Source organism: Topomyia yanbarensis, chromosome 3 (genome assembly GCF_030247195.1).
Source record: "Topomyia yanbarensis strain Yona2022 chromosome 3, ASM3024719v1, whole genome shotgun sequence".
NCBI classification, from domain to species: domain Eukaryota; kingdom Metazoa; phylum Arthropoda; class Insecta; order Diptera; family Culicidae; genus Topomyia; species Topomyia yanbarensis.
In genome coordinates this window covers 421,657,863-421,680,201 of record NC_080672.1, presented here as the reverse complement: position 1 = coordinate 421,680,201, position 22,339 = coordinate 421,657,863, and the positions used below count along the sequence as shown (strand labels likewise).

Sequence of the window (22,339 nt, the reverse complement as noted above, 5' to 3'; positions counted from 1 at the left end):
GAGTGCCACGCACCAAACCTTCTTAGCTTTATTGTGCATAGTATAGAGAGTTAAAAAAGTGCCTGTTCGTGAATTTTGGTTTGCACCTTTCTTTCTTATAGGTAGTAGAAGTTGGTGTACAAAAATGTTAAAATCTTCAATAACTTTGAAAAAATGAGTATTTTTACATACAGTCTTCGACAATATTATGTAGTTTTGATACTTACACATTTGTCTAGAACATAGTTTGCACGAAAAGTCACAATGAAAAAAGTTATATTAAAAAAACTAGATTTAAGAGGGTTGCCATACAAAACGCCTTATAAATCGATAATCTATACTCCTACAAGCTCAAGCTCTTCAACAAAATTCTTCACTATGAGCATTCCTAAAATTTTGTCGAAGACACCAACTTTCTATCTCGTCAGTATAAAAAGTTAATTTTTTTAGTTCGATCATAGTAAGCCAGCCTAATTTCAATTATTATCAGATTATGGGGAATATTCATACGAACAATTCCTTCAAAGACATCCTGTGAAAATATTCAATGGTTTGGCCTCTAGTTCACGTTTTTGGCGTTTCCGACCACTGTGCGTTGGTTAGAGCAGTGTCAATTAGGGGCACTCAATTCGAGTTTTCGTTGCGCTCAAACACGAAAATTTCACTGTTTTCAGTGCATTAGTGTTATTATATGGGTTCTTAACAACGAAGCAAAGCTGTTGATGTCAATTTTTACGCATTCCATTGATTGTAGGCCGAGAAATTTATGAATTAGTGAGGCACCCTGCTTAGTATGGAGAAAATAGGCACTTTACCCTACATAATTTGTTTTTTTTTTATTTTGAGAAAATTTACGAAAATTCTATACACACAACTTTTGAATCTGGAAAACATTGAGGCTATATTTAGTAGCAAAATTTATCAGATTTTAAATGAAAAAATACTGAAAATTCCAAGTATGTTTTACGAGTTAAAGACATATTAAAACAAAAGCTTAGCCGTGACTCTTGCTTATCTTCATTTAAACGCATTTTACCGCGTATTTTTCAACCCTGGTAACTTTTTGATCATTCAACCACAGATAACGCCGAACCCAAAATTCATTGAACAAATCCTCTACCAGCAAATTTCCACTACTGCATTGTAATCCACACTACGGTGCACTTCGCATGGCTTGTTCAGATGCAAAGAAAGGTACAATTCAATTCTCCAGTAGCAAATCGGTTTTTGTGTTTTTCTTTATTTAAAGTCCTCCGAAACTTTCATGATAGTTGCCCGAACTGTTAACAAATTGCCAAATAAAATGAACAACAACATGCAGATAGTTGTGAAAGTGTGCGAAAAAAAATGAAATCAATTCAGTTCAATCCAGCAGTAGACCAGAGTGAAGATTAAAGGATGTTTAGAAAAAATTAAATTAGAGAAAAACAAACCAATGCCAAAGGTAAACACAGTAAACGGTGATCGGTGGCTGGTTTTCTGTGCGGATCTTCTGCCGTTGTTGATAATGTTTTGTACCAACAACGAGAGCCGGTTTAATTTCGACGATTCCAATTGATTAACTGGTTGAGAGGACGAACGATGGAAGGAAGCGGATGAAGATTTCAATAAAAGTGACCGATTTGTTGGAATAATAAACTAAATAAAAAACAAACTCGTTGAGGCGGAGAAAAGATCAGACATCGAGCGAAAATGGAACTACAAGCGGTTGTTCGAGCTGTAATAAAAAAGGTTAACCTTACAGCCGGTCGGCGGTGGGCAGGACTGGAGGGAAAACAAGCTCCAATTTGAACTGGTTTTTTTTTCGCGGACCGCTACCATGTCGAAGCCAAAACAAACTGTAGCTCATTTGAATGGATGATGGCTAGTGGTGGTTAGTGAAAGAAGAAGTGTTAAAATAGTAGTTTGGTTTGGACTCCATCTTTTTCCTGCCTCTGTGTACCCCGGGCGAAGAGATAGATTGCTGCTGAAAAAAGGTATGTTGAAATTAAACGGAAATAAAATATTGCTTTTTGGAAGTAACAGTGAGAGAATGGGAGAAAACGGAGTGGGGAGGGGATCCACAATTATAGTGACTTACGTGGAATGATCACTTTATTTGGAAGCCACCGCGGCGGGAGTTAAGAACGGTTTTGATCGGTGATTTTCTTTCGAATAGTTTTTTTTTTAACAAGAGGACAGATGGTTGCGGATGGAGGTATAAGTGGAACAACTGCTCGGTCGATTGTAATTATTACTTTTAACGAGTTCGAAGCCAAGTTGTAAAGTGCAAATTAGGCTTATCGTTGGTGGATCACGGCCACTGTTGCTTGGGAACAGTTTTAGAAACAGATGGAACTCTAGGAACGGACAGATTTCATTATTTGATAAGGTTCAGTTCGCGTGACTAACGGAGCCAGTTTTGTGGTTTTGTTCGAGATGGGCAATCTAATCATAGACACTAGTAGCATTTCCGATGTTGAAATTTGTTTTAAAGGGTGTCCTACTCACTGTTATTTTGTACCACGAGACATTTCCCTTAACTTACATATTATCCTTTTTCAATTTCAGAATTTCAGAACTGATGCCACAATTTTTGTGATACCTATGATCATTTCTAGTAGAGAGTGTATAATCGGATAGGCTACATTACGTTACAGTACTATTATATGGGTCATTTCGCGCGAAGTGATCAAGGCACCTTTTATCGACCTACACAGATTTGAACCAATTTTGGAAGAATTATTCATCTGGGGTCAATAGATAAAAATTCGAATTTTTGTGTCGATTAAACCACCCCTCGGTCCATGGGAGCATCCCTCGTTTTGACAAATTGCCAAAACCCTTGATTTAATTTTGATTGTATCTCCGTTTCTATTTACTCTAGAATCAGATAAGATGTTTTGAAGGAAATTGTCCAAGGAATCTAGAATAAGTACAGTTTCGACCCGTTTTTATAAACTCCCGGTTTTATGCACCCCCGTTTTTATGCACCCCCGATTTTATTAACTTTTTGTACCCGATATTATGAACCTTCCGTTAATTCATTATTTTATGCCAGCAATTCAGGCCTTCAATCTTACAATTGTATTCAATTAAGGTAATGAGTCTTGCATTGTTAGGTAGCAGTCAAAATGTAAGGTAGTTTACCCAATTTTGGTCCTATTTAAGGTAATTGAAAACTAGAATCACATTTTGCTTGAATTCTCAAAAAAATCAATGCTGTGTGGTTTCATGATAAAATAACACACTTTCGCATATTCTACGTGGAAACATAACAATTGGAAAAGACACCGTATGTAGTAAAAATTGTATATTTAGCAATATTATATCTTAAATATGTCGTAGTTCATGACAAACGGCAAACAAAATTTAACACCGGTCCCGAGGGTACAATTTAGCGCATATTTGTCTTAGAGACTGTGATGTCTGTTCTCTAGTTTATCTACTCCTATAAAACGATCTCCTGCCAGCGCACTTGAGTCATCACTAAACAAACTTCGAATTGAATCAATAGCTGATTCTTGTTCCTGTTTTCTATTGTTATTGTTATCCAAGCGGATTGATCTATTCACTTGTAAGTAGGAACAAGCCAGCCAGTCCGAACCAACGAGAATGGGTCATGCCAGTCGAAAGCCACTGACCTAGGGTCAAACCGCCCATCTCCATAATAAATACGCATGCCGGTTCCAAATTCTTTGATATCCGTTACGGAATATTGTTTGATGATGAAAACCCTTGAAACATAACAAGCCTGTTTTTCCCACTGTTGAAATTCTACGCATAACTGTCCCACAAATAAAATAATCAAAAAAGTAAATATTAAGTGTGTCAACTAAGAGATGGGTACGATATTAAAAACTGCAATAGTGAGATCGATCCTGTACAACTATTCATCTCTGTCGTCGCTTCCAAAAACTTAAAACATGGCCAACTCATCCATTTCCGATTTTAGTAAAACTTGAAGTCGCTTAACCAGAAAGCTCTCAGTGCAAATTTTCGTAAACAAAATGAATAGAAAACATAATTTGTGTGTATGGTAGATGGACCAATATGCTCAGAATTATCCGTTTTCTGTCAGATTTTCCCACTGAGCATTTTTCGTAAAATCTTCCGTAAATTAAATTTTTCTAATGAAAAACTGGACTAATCACACTAGAAACGTTGATTATGAACGTAATTTTAGACTGTAAAGCTTCATTTGATCCACCGTTTCTCTCCAGATCACTAATTTAATTTTCATCGTCCATCGCGTTTTTCTTAGTTATCAGTTTTAGAACATAGGCGTAGAATGGCAGTAAACTACCAACGCTCTGTGTCTAATTTATCAAACAATAATTTCTGCATCTCATTTTTAAGGAGATTAACTGTTAAACTTCGTTGACAGAATGGATTATCATTTATAATGAGTCTAATTTCAGATCGATCCTTTGCTTGGAAGTTGGATTAGACAACTGTCGAGCGGTTCGGTTGAATAAGATTTTTTGCACTGATACGGCATTAGGTTTAATTTTTCTGCAAACTAACAACTTGAGACAATTCTCAAGTTGCTTCTAATTATGTAGGATGGAAAAAGAAAGTTAAAAAAAATTCCCGATTTTATCAACTTCCCCGTTTTATCAACCAAAATTTTTCGGTTGGTTGAGAAAAACGGGTCATTACTGTATCAGGTTTTGACAGCAGTGCTGCCAACTATGCAATTTTTCAGTTATAGCTCATTTGCTCGCAATAGATATATTTTAATTTCGATAATTCCGTCGTTTACACAAAAAACACTTATAATCTCAAGATAATTTGAGCCAATTCTTTGATACATCAATTTCTTATGAGAAATCGCAATCACACAACGAAATAAAACCAGCTCACGCATTTATCGAGAAGTAGATGAGAAATGATGAAATACTACGTTTTTGGTTTGCATCTAGCAGAGTCAGATCAAGGTCAGTTTTGATGACGTTTTGAACATTTTTTCAATATCGACCAATGAATATTGAATTTTATTTGGCTCAAATTAAGCTTATAAGTGTTTTTTTTTCTCTAAAAATGGCCGAGGAACACAATGGCATTAGAATTTTCAAAATTATATATGCATCGCATCCGTGAGTCAATATTTTTGCGTCCTCCATCAACAAACGAAGTGATTATGCTTATACATAGCTCTAGATAATAAGAAGAGCAGTGAACCTAGTTCGTGTCAATATGTTAAAAGGCAATTCTGTCTTAAAGTGGCTAATGTCGTCCCTGTTTTTGTAAACTTCCGGCAGCAATATTTTTAACTAAATGTTTTATTTAATTTATAATGTGGATCCCTTAACAAGAAATCTATTTCCACTGGGATTCCACCATTAAGACTTACTTTTTATTTTTAACTGAAAAAATCGCATAGTTGGCTGCACTGCCGACAGAAACTAATATTTTTCTGGACTCCTTGGACAATTTGCGGTTTGACTCTAGGGTAAATAGAACCGGAGATATAATCAAACGATAATCAAGGGTTTTGGCAATTTGCTTCCTAAGGGTGGTTCAATTGACCCAATAATTTGGATTTTAATATATTGGTCCTAGATGGACAATTCGCGGCACTTCTGCAGAACCTACCGAAAATTTGGTTCGTGGTGGCACGGGAATCCATGAATCCCGCTTAGTATTGGTAAAATGTGTGCACTTTTAATTAACGTCGCGCGCGGGCCAATTACCTGTCACGGTAGCCATGTAGCAGGCTTGGCTAGGAGAAGACTTTTTCGGTTTAGTCGGTATCCTTACTATGGTGAACTACGAAAGTAAGGACCGATAGCTATCTAGATTTTGATTGCCGAAAATCGTCTTCGTTTATTCTTCATATAAGTTTGGTTTATATACTGGTTACAGAGTGATTTTAATTCTATGGATTGTGTATGCACGAGCGAGACAACTGGAGTACACAATCGAAATCAGATTCAAAAAGATCATACGAATAATACTCAGTACGCTGAACAGTAGCCATGTGATAATTGAGTTTGTAATTTCCAATCAGTACCCTAACTGGTATGCTGCACTTATGCTTATTCAAATGCATGAAACTCTTTGACATTTTCGGACTCACATCCGACAAAAAAGTTGGTTCGAAAACAAGTTTGTAAGCTACGCCAGTAGCAGGTATGTTCGGATGCAGTCCAAGAACGAATCTTGTGCTTTATCCATATTTCCCGTAAGTTTATATTGACGAAAACGTTAAAGCGCCCATTTGATAGATTCGGTTGTCATTACTCTACGAGCAAATTCTCAAGAATTAGAACTTCCTGTAAAGAACTCAGGGACAAAGTGTATGAACAAACCTCTTCCATGCTGTTTTTATGAATGAGTTTGTTTTATCTACAATCGCATCAAAGTCACTTGGAGCTTCAATCGTTGGAAATACCCGTAAAACCCAGTCGACAAGCCCTCTTCTCAGAGGTGCCATTTCGTACATTTGGGAGTAGGATAAGTAACAATATCTAGGGAGCTGTTTCAATGATCAAAGATGAAGTATTTATGATCACCAAACGACGGTTCGAACTCGTTCGGACGTGTCCGTTTGCAAACTCGAGCGTAATACTGTCAGAACAAAGAGTTACGTCTGACACCTCTTTCCTGACATATTGTGCAAATGTTGGGTGATTTTCTTTACCGAGTATATACAGATTTGAACTGCCTGAGTATTCCACTAATACAGTACCATCATTTGAATACTATCATTTGAGTACCACGATTTGTGAAGAAACAAAGCAAATGTCAGATCTACTTCGTACCCGACTGGCACATTTTAGCCTTGCCATCCATTCAGTTCTCGGCATGCAGAAACACTTCAACTTGAGGAATCCTGTTTTCTGTCACCTCTTACAACATGGGAGCAGAAACCTAGTGGATCAATTCTTGGTTGAGATACTTTAAAACGCCGCACAGTGGCTTTTTCGCTAAAAACTATTTAGACGAAAATGGTCAAGCGTACAACAATTAACTGTTCTGAGATGTTTTATGTTGATCTAACGTCCAAGACTTTCATTGTGGTGATATAATGATAGAGATTAATTCCCCTTGAAGTGATATATTTATTAGTATTTTTTAAACTATGAAAAACAAGATGAAGTCTTCATAAATGTTAACCTGTTTTTGCAAACATCCTTATTGAATACCGAAAATCTCTATTTCTAGTACATTCGAAGTTATAGACCGTTGTTTGTGAATGACCTGTTAATTTTTTGAACGTCACCTCTTAAATATCGTAGATAAAGGTTAAGAATGTTCCAGAAAGTTATTCGTTCTTGTGACTTAGAAGTTATTTGGCATTTTTTTAATAAAACTAGCGAAAGTTTCAAAAGTAATAATTTTTCAACGGGCAAAAATAGGCAGCCAGTCATAGCTGAAATTAGAAGTGCTAAACTCAATGAATTTTACTTGTCCCTATTTGTATACAGTAGTTATAAACCTGGAAAAAAATTTGTTTTTCAAAAAATGGCCCAGTATCTTCGAAAATACACGAGATAGAAATAATTATGCGTTTATGATAATTGTGTATTTTGACAATTGAAATAACTTCATATAATGTATAAAACTCGTAGGAATGATAATTGGAAAGATGCTTTCAAAAAATATTTTTGGGTGTCACAAAAAATCCATATATTTCGCGCTGTAACTTCTGTAGCGTTCAAAGAAGATACTTAGTGTGTTCAGTAAAGATATTCGCGAAAGCAATCTTAACACCTTTTCCAAACACGTCCTCTACTACCAAACAAAAGTTATATGAAAAATCTCATTTTTAGGAGGATTAATCACTAAAATCATTGCAGCAAATGACAGACCTTGCTATTTTTGATTAGTCTCCCGACAACATCATTGACGTAAACTCAGCCGGTTTAACGTAGACCAATGACTATTTTAAACACTATATTTTTCAAAAATGTTGAATTACTTCGAAAATACACGAGATCAGCCAATGTAAATATAGAAAGTTGTCCATTTCTATCAATCAAACCGTTTTGCCGAACATACCCAATTTGTCAGGATGATATTTAAAAAAATATATTAATGAATTGGCTTTTAAGGGAGTCATCAACATACAACAAGCAATGATGTTGAAGATAACAACGATGAAAAATTTGAGTCTTCAGCAAAGTTGCTGGCAAAAGCTTGCTCTAATAGTCTAATCTTTGAATGTGTACTTGGAAGAAGGTTGATAATTACATCTACACAGGTAGATTAATCATTAAAATTACACTACCATGTGAAATGGCTTATAACGTCCACGAATTCCTCCGAGGACGTCATTAACCCAAATTTAACTGTTTAAGCGTTATATAATAGGTCGCAATTTTTCGGCAAATAAAAAACTACTGTTCCCAAAACACGATAAAGTATACCAAAAAAGGTGTTTTGTGTGGAAAGGTATGCAAAATGGATAGCTACTTTTTACAACGACCGCATGGTACGCTATCATGCTCGTTTTACCCCAATTCCCCTTTTTTAGTTTATAGTCCAAACTAAATATATAACTCGGAAGATTGTTGAATGCGGCTGATCAAAGTTAGTATTTCTTATGTAAAAAGTCTATTCCCATTTTACCCCAATTCACATAACTTAAGTTTGAAGTTAGCTCTGGCTCAATATTTCGGTAAAACACTAAAAGCGGCTGATCATTTCTACTACTGAATTAGTATGTATATAAATGCCCAGGTTATTGTTTAAATATATTTAATATCATGGCCCGTTTACCCCAATTCCACCCGTAACTTAAGTGTGACGTTAAACATAGCTCTACATTTCAGAAAGAGGCTGAATGTGGCTTATCAAAAGTAGTAATTCCTATGCAAAAAAATCCAAGGAATCGATTGAAGATAGTTAGAATGACCGCACGAAATATCCACACCCATTTTACTCCAATTCTTCTCAATATTTACTTACTCAACGTTTCAAAATTAGACTGCATGTAGCATGTTTTATGTTACATAGTCTAGGGAATCGATTGGAGATAGATAGAATAATCGCACGAAACATGTATACCCGATTTACTCCAATTCATCCCATAACTCAAGTATGAAGTTAAATCTGGCTTCACATTTCAGAAAGAGGTTGATCAAAAGTTGTAAGTCTTATTAAAAAAAATCGGGGGATCGATTTAAGATGGTTAGAATAATCACACGAGCTAACCCGTTTTACCCCAACTTAAGTTTGAAGCTAAACCTGACTGTACTTCTCGGAAAGAGGCTGAAGGCGGCAGATCAGAAGAACTATATAGGAGACGTGTTGTTTAACGTGACGTGACTGACGCGTTCAATTTCTATTTTTAGTAAACAATAGTTAAAATAAATCGAATCATTTTTCCGTCAAAATGAGATTACATTTCTTCTCACACATGTAGTACGGTCTACACCAATCAGCAAAGACTTGATAGCTCCTGTTGGAGAAATCTGCAATCGTCAATTGAACGTATTAAACGAAAAATTTCTATATCATACACGAAGGACAATCATGGAGTCTTCACAATTTAATGTACATCATTGAAGTATAGCATAAACATCAATAGTCCCAAATGGCTTCTTTGAGGTATTCCGGACGTAGAAGTGAAGGTGGGGCCTGACAAATTCCTATGACTCGTGGTCTGTGCTGTAGAATCGAAACCACTGCAAAACACTACCATTTATTCCAAATCCCTCCATTTTTGCGATTACTATATCGTTGTTTATCTAATCGAAAGCTGCCGATACATACGTCGGTTAACAGTCATGTGTCCGACGCGGTACCCGGGTAGCTTTTCAGGTTTCAATTAATGAAATTCCAATGTTTTATCCATATCTGGAAATTGAAGCTTTGTGACATCTTAGAAGTTCACTAAGTCAAGCTTTTGGGTTAATAATATTGTTGATATAGTAAGGGGGTAGTGAAGAGAGGCTCCTACGTAACAGGCCGACGAGGGTACCCGGGTACCCACTAAACTAAAATGTCAATAACTAAGGCAATTTCCAACCGATTTCGATACTTTTGGGTGTTTTGGATTTAGGAACTCATCCACTTTTAGACTTGGTAAAAATGAATCGGGTGACTGCATTCGGTGCCCGGGAATCCGAATTTCCGGAAGCATGTTCCAGTGCCGGGATACTTTTTGCGAATTTCAATGGGATAATGGCAATATGGGTATCAAAATTCTTGAAATTGCATTAGTGGGCTGTATCTCGTGATTTTGAAACAATTTGGTGATTTGACCCTGAACGGAAATTACGGAGCAGGTTCCCGTGGGGCCGTGTGTGGCAATTCCGAGGTCAAATTGCCATATGGTCCCGTAACAATAAATAAGAGACTTCCGAGACAATTTGAAGAGTTTTGATACTCATATTGTTGGGACATTATTAAAATTTACAAATCATACCCTAGCACCAGAACATTACTCTGGAAAATCTGGATTACAAAGAACTAGATCCATTTATCCGGTTCAATTTCACAGAATCAAAAAGTGAACGAGCTCCTGAATCCAAAACATCTAAAGGTGTCAAAACCGGTTAAAGCCAAAAGCCAAAATTATGAGCATTTCAATTTGTGGGTACACGAGGGTATTAATTCCAGCAGACTGTATATCCTTTTCTTTCATACATTCTCGTTATTGATCGAGAGTTGCACAGATCGCATCACTTATCAAGGTTTCCTTCCCCGATGTCTGTAAGAAGGTGGCCGTCCTACTACTGGCATTTCAATGCATATAACTCTCGAAACATGCACGGGTCAGCTATTAGACTATTCATTGCAACATTTAAGTGAAGATTTTTTCGTAATTCATAGATGCAAAATCTCAATCAAACATGAAAAGGCATTGAATTTGCAAAAGATGCTCTAAATTAGTTTCTCCTATGCTACGTTCCGAAGCCATACGCATGACGCATCTTGTATATTAATGTTCCATTAGGAAAACTGTCATATTCTCTTGCAATTTAATAAATCTTTCATGGCACCCGCTTAGTAACTCCATCATTTTGTCCGCTCATGGAAGAGCGCCGGTACCATTTGCCTCCAAATGGTACTCGTTCACTATCCCCACGGCTCTTAACGTTGTTTCCGGTCAAAACATTTCACGCAGGCAGGTAGCTTCCCTTTCATAACGAATCCCACCACCATTCTGCCTAAAGCTCTGGGGTAAGTTATTTTGCATGCTCCGAAACCATAAACTGTCAAGATCACTTTTTGCTTTCATTTGCATGCATGGGGGTAATGTTAGAGTGCTCACACACGCCTGTCGGTTACTTCACTTTTGCCGACAAATGACGTACAGCACCAGTATCGTTACTATTTTTCTTTCTGCGAATGCAAACGATGTTTTCACTTTCCATGCACTCTGTTTTGTTTCCCGCCCCTCGGCCCTTCGTACGTTTGCTTGTGGATAACATTCGTATTTTTCCCACAGTATTATCAGCGCCATCAAACATTGGTCTACAGAAAATTTCTAATAGCACCAATTACTAAATTCCAACGTCTACAGTTCGCAACGAACATTGCCCATATGTTTTCAAGTCGAACGTCGTCGTCGGTGTCTTCTTTGCTTTCTCGATATTCAAAAATGACCCTATTTGCATGGTCAATAGAACTGTTGGTAACTGCACTGTCTGCGCGTCTTCAGTTGCTGTTTTTCGTCCTGGGCTACGACACCGCAAGATTTGCTGTCAATTGTGTAGGTCCTTTCTTATTGGCTGATAACAATAAAGAACTTCTTGCTTTCAATTTAGTTCAATTTGAATTGAACTATCTTGTTTAGATAAGTAGGTTAATATATACTGATTTTAATCAACACCAGAATTGCAGTATAACAATATCCTCGCGAAAACTTGACCTGCTCTTTCGATAGAGCTTGGAGCTGATCCAGTATTAACTAAAAATTGTTCTAGGTCGAAGATTGAACATATATCGTTTGGTCTTTCAGGCCAGTGTAGTACTTAGGTCTCGTTGCCACTAGACCACCAGAGTAACATTACATTTTCATCAGCTGAATATGCATAACAGCTCTACCTCCGTTGTTTCCAGAATCCATTTGTTCACTTTGCATACCAATTTGGGTACCACAAATTACATCTTCACCAGTGCGAGGAAGGTACATGTGCAAAAAGCCTGTGTGATAATAGCTAAAGGTGCCGGCGGGTGGTGGAACGGGGAGAGATGCGTTGATAATATGATGACGATGATCGACGCGATCGATGCATATTGCGTAATCGGTTTTGCTTACTGGGGAAAGACAGTCAGTCGGTGGCGTATAATTTGCATCAGCGAGATACGCCAAATTTATGAGGAATTCGGCTCCATTTCAGTGAGTGTTATGCATGTTACGTCTTGTGGAAGGAAGATGATCACTTTTGGTCCTGTTGTTTTCATAGTAAATCGCGTTGAAAGACCCAAACGCATTCTCCGCAAAATTTGTAAAAACGCTGTCATAAGCGTTACGTACACTGAAAGCCATTCGATGACAAAAATAACAAAACCAATACTTGTTTTGCTAATTAGTTGACTTTATCAGGAAAATGAAAAATATAATTAAATTTCCTTTTAATTTTGCGAGATTCTCAAATAATAATTATTGAAAATTATTACTGATTTTGATTCAAGACGCTCAAGATGCCAAGATGAACACCCTACTGATATACATCAAAGTAGAGACAGCAACTGGACTACCGGAATCATACGGAAAATTATCGGTTGAGAAGACATCGTGCTATGAATATTACAATCCGCCATTCTTTTGATACCATCCTGATGTACCTCTTGGTTGATGAAACGCTTCCGAAAACAAAGTCACCTCATTGGCCTCTGACACTATCTGGGACAAAAAATCTGATAACGTTCGCAACGTAACACTTCTCTGATTTCGCTTGTAACGAACCCATTCCAACTTCGTCTGCGATGGTAACTTATCGGGGCCCCGAAGGTTTTCTTGAAGTCGAATAAGATTTTCAACGTTCGAAAATCCACAGGCTTCGTTCGCGTTCATAAAACTGCTGACAAATATCGGCCATTCTTGCGGATGTCCGCTAAAATTGGAAAGCTTTTTTGGGATGACTTGCCTGGCGGCTAATTGGGCCCTTGTTGGTCCCGTATTTAAGGACACCGACCCGCGAGGCTCTTCGTCGTATACCTCTTCCTCACTGGAACACTCAGTCATACTATTGACTACGTACAAATTTTCTTCAATAATTTCATCAGAATTCGTACGATCCGAGAACGATACGATACGAGAACGATCAACAGGGGTACCATATTCAGCAATGCCTGGATTAAGAAACATCTGTGATTTTCGTTGTTCGACTCTTTGTTACCATACGAATGAAGCAGACTGCTGACCGGAGGGGAAAACTTTTTTCTGGTATGCTTGCTGGTAGTTCTCCAGATTGTTAACGGTGAGATTAAGCGTTGAACTCTTCGGGATGACCCCTCTTGGGTCGCTTGTGTGCCCCCTTGTCCAGGATTTGACCGATTCTTCCCATTCTTTTGCTTCTTTATTGGGATGTTTACCTTTTGTCATACTTTCCCCCTTGTTACTCTTTTGTCTAGCTGCCTCATTTGTAAATATTGTTGCTTCCTTTGTAGATATCTTTTCCTGAAAGCTTCCTCATCAACACGACCTTTTTCCTCCATTTCTTGCTCTAACGGCAATCGCATTTTCCTTAACTCTCTTTCATGGTGGAGTTTTCGTTCCAGTTTCATACGATACGATCCATCTTCTCGTGCTACAAACACTGCTTGTGCAATAACTCTTCTTGTTCTTCGTCGGTTTCATACTTCTTCAAATCTTCAAAAAGAATGCCTATTCCGGTACTTCACGGTACATCGTGATTTGATTCCACATTGGTGGATCCCTTGGCCAGACAGCTCATACAGCTCCAAGAGACATTTTTTATTCCTTCTGTGACCCCCGCACATTTGAAATGAAACCAGGCCTAACACAATTCACAAAACACCATCCCGGTATCAGCATGATCGGGTTTATTGCACAATTGTACGCGGTAATTTGGAGGTTATCTTGAGTTTCATCCATCATATTTCCTTTTGAGTTATTGTTCGGATCACGACAAATAACTATTTATTTTGTAGCACTGTTCTTGATGCGCAGCTCAAACTGTAAATTTTGTACGATTCAGTACAATAAAACATTAGAGAAATCTAGGAAATCTTACAGAAAATAGTCTACTTATCCTGCACGTGATCCTAATTTGAGTCGTACTTGTTTGCCGTACTATTAGTTCGTAGATACCTTTTTGGAAATAGTAAATGGTAGAATTTTGCCGATGTTTTATAAATCTTTCCTTAAGTTTAGTAGTGGGCACTTCCAACCGCTAATTTTAAGTTCAATTAAGGAAGTAGTTGTACTCACTAGATATGGATATTGTTAATTTTAGGTTTAAATTTTAGGCACATATAATTTTGATACTACTATCATTCGATTGCACAATTGTACTCACTATTATACCGCTATGACACACTGTTATGCATCGTTTTTTTTCTAAAAGGACCGGTCACTACTGCCCAGCGGTACCAACACCCCCTTAAATACGAATGACGGATTATTACCGTTTTCCAGTATCTACCGAAACGGCTAAATTTAGGTCAATTGTATCTTAGGAGAATTTATTGGATGTAATATGCTCTTTCTATTAATGTTGTGTGTTCACAGATTAATTCCCCTATAAGCGAGATATTTTCATCAATTTTCTATTTGGAGATTATATTGAGATGATGTTTTCAGCAAATTTATAACTCTTTTGCGAACAATTTTGCTGAAGACACCAAGTGTCTATCTTGTAAGCTTTAAAAGTTATAGCATGTTATTTATGGGTTAATATAGGAAACGGAAAATAATGGTATCAGGACCAGAGCTGCAAATTTTCACCAGGTTGTTTTGAACTTGAAGGAAGAACAAGTCACGCCCTACTATGTTCAATTCGCAGTTTTTTGTTTGCATCATTCATTCAAATAGCCGAGTTGCTCAATCGTTTTCCATTCATTTTCGATTTCATTGACCTTGTGAATATCTCTGTACTGGGATATTGACTAGGTTTTTCCAGCAAAACTACTCCGGACATACTTCTTACTGTTCATCTAAACTTGAAAACGCAAAATATGTCAACATTTAACCTAGACTGGCTTCTACAGAGCAGATGACAGCTTTGGTTGGTGAATGAAAAAGCATCAATTTGAAATGAAAACGTACGGTTTGGTTATGAAAATCCCGCCAACTTGAAATGATTAAGGGAGGCTTTGTATTTGAATCATGATTAGGTTTGATTGAGCTGAAAGTTGGCATTTGAAAATAAAAATTTGCACCACTGATCAGGACATTTTTTGTAATTCTACCTACTACCGCTAAAAATAACCACCGAACAATTTCGAGTTGTCTGTATGAACCTTGATCGCATATCAGTGTGCGAACTTTCATTTGCTAGTACAGCTAATTTTCCAATTTATGGCCCTCAGATCGATCGGGATCATATCTCGGAAAACGAGAAGCGAAATAAATGACGCTATGTACATAAGTTGAAACAAATTCATTATAAACTAGTCTACAAAAAACTTATTCGAATACTGTCTACTTACGGATAATTTTTGAGGCCACATTTTTTCTACTGCATCGAACTACACCAAATTTTTGGTAGCTTGTTAAAAGATTAATTTAACGGTTTCTTTTAAAATATGGCGAACCTTCTCCAATTCGTTTTGTTGTTTGGGTAGTTTATGTTAAGAAAGTGTCCTAAATTTATAGGTACAATTAAGGAGGTGGACTGCTTTAGGAGACGAAAAAGAAACTTGTTTTCATGATTTTTGGAAAGGGAAGGAAAAGTTCTAGCTATTAGAAAATGTAGGGTAGACGTGCCCCTATTCATCTCATTAGTCACGATGTCACACTATTTCGCTGATAACTCGGCTTACACTGATAGGATTGCACTTAAATAGGTATCAACATCTTTGCTTCGTTCTTAAGAAGCAGATCAATAAAAATCTGGCTTGGAAAATGTAAAATACTCGCGCCAGAGCCAGTACCGTCTTTACGCATGGGCACACTGGGCCAGGGCCAGGGGCCTCGGGATTTTGGGGGCCCCGCGCTTAGGATTAAAATAAAAAAATTAATAGACTAAATTTCATAAAAATATTTGCTTATAACATTTTGGCGTGGGGTAACAATAGATCTGTAGCAGCTCAGAATCGCATATTGCACCGCATCCCATGTGATCAAGACGTTTGAACGGTATCAGAGCGGCAGAAAACGAGACACTGCATGACTATTGAATCAGTGCAAACGTCAATCCAACATTTTGATTCAAGTTTCAATTTATTTTTAACAACCAAACGTTTAGTACACCACGTATACAACATTTGGAAGGCAACAAACCTTAGCCAACCAACCACAAAACCTTGTTTGGTGAGGGATCTGTGGATGTGGTAAAATATTAATTTCTTCGTCATATCTGAGTCTGTATATGAACAAATCCAAATGGAAGCGCCTAAAAGTGAGTTCCTGACGTCTTTTTAGCCGGATTTGGCCTAGTCAGTCTTATACTGGCACAAAACCACTAATGATTTTTGCCGTATTTTAAAAAATAATCCACCATGAAGACAAACGTTCAAGAAATCCCAAAAAGAAGTTTGAAAATACCCTTTTGAAAGTGTTTACACATATCGACATTGGCTTTATCCTTGATTTCATTAAATGAGTCACGGCAAATGTAAGTGTGTTTGAGGATATTTGAAGAGCCTCAAACATTTGGTAGCGTAAATATTTTTATAAATCTTCTTGTATGGTGCTTCACACAGGCATTTCTCCCATCTAAATTCAAAACCTCAGTTTTTGGGTAAATGGCAAAGGCCAAAAACTACAGAAAAAAATATTTTGTAATTTTAAGTTTATTTTCAAGCACATACTTGGAGCATGAATAAACATATAAAATCAAGTTCCATCACAAATACACACGACTTGTCTTGCTTTCTGCAACGAATTTTATTATAATTTTATACGTGGATTGAAAATTACAGTTTCTTTAAACGGAAAACCAATGCACTTCAATGTATTTTTATTCGAATATTGCTGTAAAATGAATGACATGTAATATTACAGGAATGAAACTGTAAAATTTTATGCTTTTGATGCTCCTATTGAGTGCATTGATTTTAACGTAATTTTCACTCAAATTTTTAATTCAACCTTTTTATGTTTCGTATTTACATGTCGTTTAAACTTTATTGTTTTTTATGTGCATGTTAGGCGTCGCGGCAATGTGTATTCGTCATAATTTATATTTCGACTGTTTTACATTCCTGCCATTGAAATAAATTGTTCCGATCATATTGATAGATTCAAGTAATTTTTTGTATAGTTTTGAAAGCAATTTTAATCTTATATCGAATAGTAGGCATGTTAATGGTTGTCTTCGAAACACCAATTTGTTCAATAGGAATGCTGTTATTATTACCAGTTCGCTTTCTACGCCTCCCCGAACCGGTCATGCACAAAATGTCTGTCGTAATATATAACAAAAACCTAGGGTAAAAAGAGACAAAATAACAAAGAACCGTAATTCAGAAAGCAATACGAACCAAATGAACGAATCTCGTGACAATTCGCGCTTAGACTCCCAATAATATCGATTGATTTCAAAGGTTCCCAAATTCATCTGTAAGCGGAGTGGAATATTCATTGAAAGAAAAAGTGTGGCTTTTCCAAAATCGGAAGTCGACTCCGTTCAGTTTCATTATGTCAGGAATATCAAGAAGCTATTATACCAGGAACTAGAAATTGTGGTGTTATGTAGTCCCGTACAGAGAAATGCGCAACACTGCCTAAAATGATTCCCTCTTCTTTGCTCCTGGCACCCACAGTTTTTGCTGTAACTTTGAGTGACTTCAACCGAGTTAAACAGTGGAGTGAATTGAAAAACCTATTGTTTCGTGGCTTACAACACTTTATTCATAATACTATTCCATGCAATTTATTTTACATTGTTACACAAAAGTATAATAAGCTGAATACAGTGTCGTGTTAGGCGATTCAAATATTTCACCATGATACTATTTTTCTCAACACTTATACTTTTCTTGCATGTTCGCCGAAAGAAGAATGTTTGTTTACTTTGTACGATAGGTAGCCATTAGAGTGGCTCGAAAATGACATTTTTCAGCACAGCACTTTTTGAGTTCCCTTTGTGGTCCCAAATGCCTGTGCAAATTTTGGGAGCGATCGGTTGCTTCCCGGGTTTGCGCATTGTGTTCAAAGTTTGTATGGGATTCTATACGGGGAAATCAATTATTTTGCATTTACGCTGATAAAGATAGCTATTTCACTCAATATGAAAAACCAGCTATATAAAACGATAATTCAGCCCTTGGTTAACAACTTTGTCGAAGACGGTAACTAGCTACGAGTTTTCAAAAAATAGTTATAAAGATTTTAAAACTTATGGTTCAATCCAAATGCAGACATTCATTATTTCTTCCAACACTGTCAGTACACAACGACACCGATACTTAAAACTTAAATAAATGAGAATATATTCTTCACAGAGACTTTGTACCTTTGAATGAAATGCTCAGAATGAATTGCTGAATAACATAGACGTAGTGAGAAATTGAAAACAAGACGGGGTGTGGTTTGTGTACTCCCCGGTTCCCTGTTTAGATAGTTTAGTATAACATAAGGAGCACATTTTTAACGCAGGTTTACACCGCCGAATTAAAAATTAATCTTACGTGTTTGAGTGCTACTATTTAAGGGCTCTACTGTTATCTCCTTTAAAATGGTACAGCGGTTTATAAGTTTTACATACTTTAAAACCCTATTTCTTAGCCGTTCAGAGTCAAAATTTACAAAAATGCATATCCTTAGATCCCTTGAAGTCTCGGAATTGTTTCTATTAACGTTTTCGTTTGAGAATCCAGGAACGAAACCAGGATATTTATTTCAAACAAGCATTTTTTAATGAAATTGAGTTAAGTTCACGCAAAACAGAGGTGATGTTGTCGAACCAGAAATATACTTCAGGTTAGAACCCAACGCGATTTCCAGACCTGAGTTAGTTTTTGACCCAAGCAAAAACAATACATAAATTTGTAGGTGTTAATTCTAAATATTGTAAATTGTTATTTCCCACAACAAAGATTGCAGTATGATTCATATTTGGGTCTATCAAAATATTAAGAAAGTTCAGTCGTTGACATTTTCAAGGGCGTAATGATTCTTTGTCTTATACAAAACAATCTAAAAAGGGACTGGGAAGTACACATGCCCCTCCCCTCTTCTTTTCACTTTCTGACTACGTCTATGATATTCAGCAATTCATTCTGAACATTTCATTCAAAGGTACCAAGTCTCTGTGATGAATATATTCTCATTTATTTAAGTTTTTAATGTCGATGTCGGTGGTGCACCGGCAGTGTTGGAAAAAGTAATCAATTTCTGCTTTTGGATTTTACCATAGGTTTTAAAATCATTATAACTATTTTTTGAGAACTCGTAGCTAGTTACGGTCTTTGACAAAGTTGTTAACCAAGGTTTGAATTATCGTTTTATAAACCTGGTTTTTCATATTGAGTAAAATAGCGATCTTTAGTAGCGTAAATGCAAAATAATTGATTTCCTCATATAAAATCCCATGCAAATTTTGAACACAATGCGCAAACCCGGGACGCAACCAATCGCTACCAAATTTTGCACAGGCATTTGGGACCACAAAAGGAACTCAAAAAGTGCTGTGCCTGCTAGTTTAAATCATTTTGAAGTTTTCCCATACAACCACGAGCTACTCTAGTAGCCATCTGACTGTTCGATAGGTAGATTTGGCTTCACTCTGTACGAGCCTTTATAAAATAAACAACTCCTTTGCCAGGAACAACACTAAATGAATCAATGTAACTGACAATGTGCAAACTACATGAAGTATTCCAGAGATTTAAAACAACAGTGCACTTCGTTTGTGGTTACACATTGTGGAGCATGTACGATGCAATTTTCGATACACTACATAACGTTCCAATCATGGACGTTTTAGAACCCTACCCCAACATTCCTCCTTGTTGAGGGAAGCACCCGTAAACCTCAGACAACGCTTTTCAACTATGAAAGTCAGATTACACCGTATGGGAATATAATAGCGTAGTTCACTTCGAACTCCATTTCACTGTACGCAGCTCATGTGGGTTCGAACTCGCACCACCTCATATAGTGTGTTAGGCCGTTTGTCATCATCGGTCAGACCGACCAGAAAAGCAAATAACCTTTTAAGATGTACTCAGTTCATCTTGCGTTTTTGACGATACTTGGACATCAGAAACGACCCGTGGTTGTGGAAATCTGAATCGTCTTTGTTCTCCTTTATTTTTTAAAGTAATTTGAACACGGTTGATTGATTTGGATTTGGAAAAGAATCTTAGGGTGGCATGGAGTGGACATGGTTCCGTAATGCTGGGAATCTTTTTTGGATCATCATATTATTACAGCTGTTTATTCCTGTTCAATTATAGGGCCCCCCTAGCCCAAGAGTGCCCAGGGGCCCCGCTTAGTCTTAAAACGGCCCTGGCCAAAGCGAAGCGAAAAGTTGAGTACAACGCACCCTTATTCATCCCACAATTTGAGCTCATGCGTTAAATAGAGATAGCAGACACTGCTCCTACTAATGTGTTTAAACGGATGGGATGAATAGAGGTGCTAAGATGAATTAGCGCACAGTAACCCTATGTATATTTGTAAACAGATTTAGAAAGCTAAAATCAAAAATGTTGTGAAAAAGTGTGAAGCTTCCCAAAAATGGCAGAGTCAAGGACTATTTTGTTACTGTAATACCTAATTGTCAGGAAAGGTTCTGGTTGGAGTTAATGAAGCAAAAAACATTTAAATTTTTTTCCACGGTTTTCTTATAAAATTACAATTGTATTTTTTGAATGAATTTTTTCTAATAATTTTGTTTCTTAGAATCTTAAAAAGACTATATGAAAGATAGTTGTGATATATTCTTAGATTTACCTATTGATATAAGCCAAAAAAATCGTTTTTTTCGATGTTGTTCGAAATTTCGATTCTAAAATGAACATTATACAATACATAACACGTAAAAACCTCATTTAATGAAAATCAGTATTGGTCGTCAAATTCGGTTTGAAAAGTTTTTGAGTTCAAAATTCAAACTAATTTAAAATTTCTCAATAAATTGAAAATTTTCGGGAGGGGTCCGGATCGCCAGGACCCCTGGATCCGCCACTAATTGTAGGTCGGATCTACAAAGATTAGAAATTTTCATTATTTTCTCTAACCATGATTGCAAAATTGTATTGAGGAGTTACACTTTTGTTGAGCACGAAAAAATAGGCTTTTTTTGGAAATTTTACTTGACGCAATGTGATTCCGTAAAATATGATTTATAGTACAAGTTCTGAAGTATTAATAATAAAATTTTCAACACAAGCTGGCGGTTGGACAGTATTGTTCCGCAGGCTAGTTTTTTTGGAAAGGGTCCATGAAAAAAAACAAAAGTTTTTTCGATTCCTTAGAACGATAGAAAGCGACGAACGTAGGATTTTTTAGACATTATGATTTTCCACGAAATGGCACACTTTTTAATAGAAAAACGCTGAAAAAATCATAAAAATCGACACAAAATTGCTTATTTACAAAAGTCACTAGAGAAAGTAATTTTGAATACGTTGTGAAAATTTTAGAATAATAGAAAATCATTTATTCGAGTTTTATTTTCGCAAATGTGGTTTCGAGAAAAACGCAGTTTATGTTTTCAGTACACTCAGTGACGATTTTCCCTAAAAAATCAGATATTGAGAGCTTTCTGATTTGTTTTTGGCAGAATTAGTAATAATGATGTAAATCAAAAATTTTTATTCAATCACTAGCTATTGTGAGTCTAACAGTATCCGAAATGTGTTGCTCACTGCGAGTTCACTTTTGAAAAAATCGATATCGAAAAATTCGCGTAGAGGTAGCGTGTTATCAAGTGATGCAATTTCAGTTCTAGTTCTCAGATCGCCATGAAAATTTGAATAAACGATATTAAGGATACGTCCTTCATATATACGCAGCATTTGTTTTTATTTTTCGGCCTAGCACAACATATGCAGGCCCTTAAGGAGTTATATCTGCTTGAGTGGATAAAAAATTCGAATTTTTATGTTTTCTTAATATACTTCCTTAAAGAATGTTGCTACAAAATTTCAAAAGAATCCGACTATTAGAACTGAAGTTACAGTACTAAATAGCCAAAGGTGTCATGCAACCTAAGTGACTGTTCAATTTTCGCGCGTTCAGCGTTTTGTCCAAAAGACCAAATGCGCAAATATTTGGAATGCGTCCCGAATGCTTGTTCATTCCAGAAATCACATTCGTCAGAATATTCATTAGTGTTAGTGC

The 22,339-nt window shown here is 36.6% G+C and overlaps 1 protein-coding gene across 5 annotated transcripts in view; it reads left to right on the top strand.

Annotated features, from left to right (window-relative positions):
- Positions 1-22,339, top strand: part of LOC131692963 (guanine nucleotide exchange factor DBS) — a 382,061-nt gene that overhangs the window by 266,315 nt on the left and 93,407 nt on the right. The window contains exon 2 of one of the 5 annotated variants that reach the window (XM_058980401.1): positions 1,229-1,955. The exons of the other annotated variants lie outside the window; for them this stretch is intronic. The gene's annotated coding sequence lies outside the window, so the exon portion shown is untranslated. The remainder of the gene's footprint in view (positions 1-1,228; positions 1,956-22,339) is intronic. 5 annotated transcript variants of the gene reach the window in all.